Raw genomic sequence first — 5,717 nt, forward strand, 5'->3', positions numbered from 1 at the left:
AACATCTACACCGTCCTTTCTTAGACAAGTAAATATCTTCCTCCTCTTAATAGGGCTGTGAACCCCTCGTACATTCCAGGTGCATATTCGCAGCCTACTCATTATTAGACTTATTCATGTATCATACAAAGCATATTGAGCCAAAGGGTTCACCACACCCTGGTTGAAAATAAAACAGCAAAAAAGAAAAAAGAAAAAAAAAAGGCAAGAAAGAGCTGTGTGACGGAACATTCAAAGAACAGTGATTTGGCAACAGCCCTACTAAACATGTAGGGAAAAACCAATCTCCTCCTGCCCGTCGGGAAAGCTGAAGGGCATTGCACGCGCGTAACTCACGCCTACCCATAGACGAAAACACAGTCCGTCCGGTGCCCGATGGGTTGGAAGATTTCACCTGGTCGCTTATAAGCAGCGAGGACGAAAAAAGAGAGTCACATATGCCTAGATTCGGCAAGTACTCACACCGGTTCATAAGGCATAGTGTGAAGAAAAGGAGTACTCCGGTGGTTACGGGGATTCAGGGCAGCGAGTCCGCGTAGGACGCAGCTGCCTCCGGTGTGTTAAATCTCTTCTCCTTGCCGTTGGCAAACAGCCTCAGTGTGGCGGGGTAGAGAAGCGCATAATCCACATTCTTCTTCCTCAGGCAGCTTTTCACCTCGTCGAAAGCCTTGCATTTCTTGGCTACCGCCGCTGAATAATCATTAAAGAAGGAGACTTTGATCCGACCTGTTGGTTGGTTCGGCTGCGTAGCCAGGCGCCGAGCTGCGGCCATCACACGTTGTTTATCAGCAAAGTTGTGAAGCTTCATAATGATGGGTCTGGCGCGCTGGCTGGGGCCCGGCCTCGGTGCTAGAGAGCGGTGAGCGCGGTCTATTTTGATCTTCCCATTCCCAACATCATTTCCCTCCGTGCCCTCGGGAAGCCCGACCAGGAGAAGGTTACATCTGCGGCTGCGGTTCTCTAAATCATCCATATGGTCTGCCATGTCAGTTACTTGTTTTTCGAGTCGAGCCACTTTCGCCTGCAATACACCTGCCGTGTCTTCCACGCCTGAAATCCGTATCTCGGCGTCTCCCACCCGTGTCGCCAGAGCCTGGATCCGAGACGTCTGTTCACGGATTGCGGCCAGCACAGTATCAACTTTAACATCCAACAAAGTTGTAATGCTGTCAGTTATCTTACTCAGAGCCGCAAGGATATTTGGGTCGATATCACTCCCAGTTTCCTCAGCGTCAGCGGAGATTTCTGTGTCGCTGGCGTTAGCTTCTTCAGGCTCAGCCGCCATAGGACCCACAATGTCACTAGCTTGCACAACCGGAGCTGTCTTTTTCTTAGACCTGACGTTAGGCATTTTAGAAAAATAGTCGTCCAGACTCATTATAGAGTTACTCCCACGCACATTTGTAACGTTTCACCAGGTGAACACGTATTTTAGACGGATAATCGAGGGACCTCACCGGAGCACAGAGAGACGGGTGTTCACGCTACGACACCATCTTGCCAACCCTCCTGAATGCACTTGATTAACTGATCATCAGCAAGTGTGAGTACATCTGTTAAATCAGAAGTTTTGATAGTTTGTACCTCTCTCCAATCTCAGGCCATGCAATGCTTAGAGAAACGGCAAAAACTAAAGAGCTGCATCTCAGACTCTACGGGCCTCAGCTAGCAGCTTACACGTTAAAGTTCATGACAGTACAATTAGAAAAAGACTGAACAAGTGTTTAGTCGGTTTAGTTTAGTTTAGTCAGAAGGATTTCCAGGTGAAAGTCTGATACCTCTAAAAACAAACATGGCAGTGCAGCTTCGGTTTGTAAAGACTTCTGGAACAAAGTTCTTTGGACAGACGAGACCAAAGCAGAGATGTTTCATCATAATGAAGAGGAAAACCAATTACAGCATGTCAGCACAATATTTTGTCTATCATTAAAATTTGTTTAATGATTTCAAACATTAAGTTGTACATGTAATATATGTAAAAACTAAATAATCAGGAAGGGACAAATACTTTTTTCACAGCATTGCCAAGCACGGTTTTGGAGTGATGATGATTTTGGCTGGTTTTACAGCCTCAGGACTTGTGCACCATGCTGTCATTGAATCAGCCATGAAGTAATTTAAATGAATGCCTGCAAACCTCAGTGAACTGACGCAACCTTGTAAAGAAGAACGGGCCAACATTTCTCAACAGTGATATGAGAGACTGATGATAAAATCATATTCTTGTCATAGTCAAAGTTACTTGGGTAGACGGAACACCATGTTCCACCTCTTGCATTACCTTTTAAAGCTTTAAGGAATAAAGGAAATTACTTTCTGTACTTTTTGAACCCAAATATTTGCCCACTATTCTTTAATATAGATTGTTAAAGCAGTTTGAAACCTCCTTTGTGGTCACTTTCATTTAATAATGCTCAAAATGCCTTCAGGGAATGACAGGTTTGTAATGTGGTTTGCCATGTAAAAGATGGCTTGATCGCAGCAAACTTTGCTCCAAGATCTTTTATTACCCAGTATTTATGGAGCCTTTACAGATGTTTCCCATGTTGTGTAACCTAGTGCCCCTCTCCACTTACTCCTCTTTGTCTTGAGGATGAAACCTCCATAAAAGAATTCAAATCTTTCGACTGGGAGAGTGAGAGTTTTCTATTTCACTGCAGTGACCTTGGGCTTTTTGGATTTTATCAAATGTTGGAGTTTTTGCTTGGATTTGTGGAAGCAGGGACAAGCTGTGTTCTCTTACACTGGCCCAAGTGTTCATTTCTACCCCAAAAATCATGTCTGAATGTTACGCTGTGCTGCCTAAGTGCTTTATTCAGTATTTGTTTTCCACCTTGTCCCCTGTGGACAGAGATTTAATTATATTATGTGCCACAGACGATGAAATCATCAAATTATTCGTATTCTCTGAAACTTTTTTGTTGTTTTATTCAACTGTTTTCCACCAGATACTTTTTAAAGCATCACATAACTCTTCCAGACTTTTTTGTTTTCCAGTGAAAAACATGAATAGCGTGCAACAGAACAAAACAGAATAGAATAGAATAGAATAGAATAGAACAAAGAGCCTCTATTGACATTGAATTTAGGATACAGCAAGACAACTCCAGTCACATATTTGAATTTACAATTAAAAAAAAAAGTTACATAAGCACACAAGCGGCCACTGATAAAAGGAGAATTTAACATTAGGCACCACAATATGGAACGCCAGGACTGCCATAATGAATTTATTAAATACACCATTAAATTATTAATTAAATGTGGCAATAATTAATTAAATGTGGCAATAATTAATTAAAATGTGAAATACATAAATTATTAATTAAATGTGGCAATAATTAATTAATTACATGTGTCATAACTATTTATTTAATTTATTAATTCCAATTTTAATTAATTATTGCCACATTTAATTAATTATTTAATGGTGTATTTAATTAATTCATTATGGCAGTCCTGGCGTTCCATAGTAGTGACCTTCAAGTAGAATTTTTTAATTAATCTATCTTAATGATTTTTAGTTTTTAATGACCGTTAGCCTGCCTTTGGGCCGGAGGTCAAACAGCTGGTATCCGGGGTGAGAGCAGTCTTTTATAATGTTTTGGTCTCTGGAAAAAAGGTAGCATATGTGTGCAATGTCTTGGAAAAAAGGAAGCAGGCAACCAATGATTCTTTTGGGGGAGGGGGGGCTGTGTTGAAGACCTTTGGTAGAGGTTTCAGTCAGCTCCTGAGCAGCCAGCATACCACACTGTGAGGCTGTATGTTGGCACACTTCCTACTGTGGAATGGTAAAAGGTCACCTGCAGCGTTTCCTGGAAGTTGTTTTTCTTCATGATTTTCAGAAAATGCAAATTTTGCTGTGCTTTTTTTTTTTTTACATCAGCTGTGGTGTTGAGAGGAAGCTGCTGGAGGGCTCTGTTCTGTATTTCCTGAAGTTTATGACGAGTTTCTTATTTTTTTGTTTCTGTGTTGCTCTTTGGTGTCAGATTACTTCCTCACTTTGGGACTTCTGCTCTGTAAGCAGACTCATCTCCTCCTTAAGTGAGGATGACTACAATTGTGTCATGTATTGATCAATAAATGTAGATTTAATATATATTATATTAATATTGATATGTTATATCAATATTTGATATATATAATTTTGCAGCACTTTAAATAAGAAATATAGTACAATTCTGTGTATTTTACTTGCAAATTTGTCACATCTCATATTATCAAAGAATTTCTAATCCCCAAAAGTCGATTCAGTTCATCTTGACGTGGCGTTTTTAGTGGGAAAAACATCCAGGATTGGTCATCCAGGATTTGCTTCCCTGTGTCAGGGTTCCTGGGTCATTGACCCAGTGTTTTCAGTTTTTCATGATCTGTTTATTTCTCACTCAGTCTCATTTCTTGTTTTGCTATGCCATTTTCCTTCCTGTGGCATTAGTCAGATTAAGTTCACTCACCAGTCTCTAATCACTCATCATTCAGTGAATATATTTAAGTCCTCAGTTTCCACCAGTCCATTGTCTTGTCATCAAGGTTGTCACTGCCATCGTTGCCGTGTGTGTTGTCAGGTCAGCCAGCCATTCAGTCGTTCAGCCAGTCAGCATTCATGTTCTGTCCATCCACTCACTATAATAAACCTCCGTATCCTGCGTCGTGAGTCCTGCATTTGGGTCATCTCCTCCTCGCATCCACACACGAACCCTCAAAACCTGGATGATTGAACATGATTGAACTAAGAATTTCTAATATTAGACAAAGATACCACAGTGAGAGACATTATCCACACATGGAGGAAAGTTGGAGCAGTGGTGAAGCTTCACAGGAGCGGCCGTTTTATCAAAAGTACTCCAAGAACAACTCATCCAGGAGGTCACAAAAGAACCAGAAACAACAAAGAACTGCAGGCCTCACATGTCTCAGTTAAGGTCAGAGTTCAACAATAAGAAAGAGACTGCACAATTTTTTTACCACTCTTTGAACTTGTTGAATTACATTAAATTAATTTTAGTTTTTTTCTAAGTTTTAAGAAATTATTGTTTCTTGTTGGTCTATATTTCTACAAGAAATAGATGCCATATGTTTTTCAAAGAATCAAGTTGGAAGTGCGTTCTGGAACCAACCACCTGTTTTCTTGCAGTATTTTTGTTTCAGAACTTAAAAGCTAATCTCACATTTCCCTGAAAACATCTTGATAATTCCTAAGACTTTTGGGAAAATATTCTGTGGACTGATGAGACACAGGATACACACACACGCACGCGCACATGTACACTGATACTGATACGCTCTCACCATCACCCTCCCTTCCCCAAATCCAGCGCCTCCTCCCATTCTTACCTCTAATCCGATGTGGACAGCGGATCAGCTGGAGGTGCGACTGAAGATTGCAGTGGTCCCAGATCCAGCTGTACACACTGGAATACTCTCTCTTGCTTGTCTGTGTTTTATTGTGTTATGGTGTGATGGTATCTGTGCATTCCTGTATTATCCTTTTGTGTTACACATTTCGCTGTTTTTTTTCTTTGCTACCTAGCCTGACCTGTCTCCCCAATGTGATGTTTGTGTATTGTATGTACGGTCGGCAAGGTCTCGGTTGTGGACAACTGCAACTGACAAATTATGGCTATCTCATCTCATCTCATCTCATCTCATCTCATCTCATCTCATCTCATCTCATCTCATCTCATCTCATCTCATCTCATCTCATCTCATCTCATCTC

Source organism: Haplochromis burtoni, unplaced genomic scaffold, assembly GCF_018398535.1.
Source record: "Haplochromis burtoni strain Fernald_Lab_line unplaced genomic scaffold, NCSU_Asbu1 Contig_39, whole genome shotgun sequence".
Taxonomy (NCBI): Eukaryota; Metazoa; Chordata; class Actinopteri; order Cichliformes; family Cichlidae; genus Haplochromis; species Haplochromis burtoni.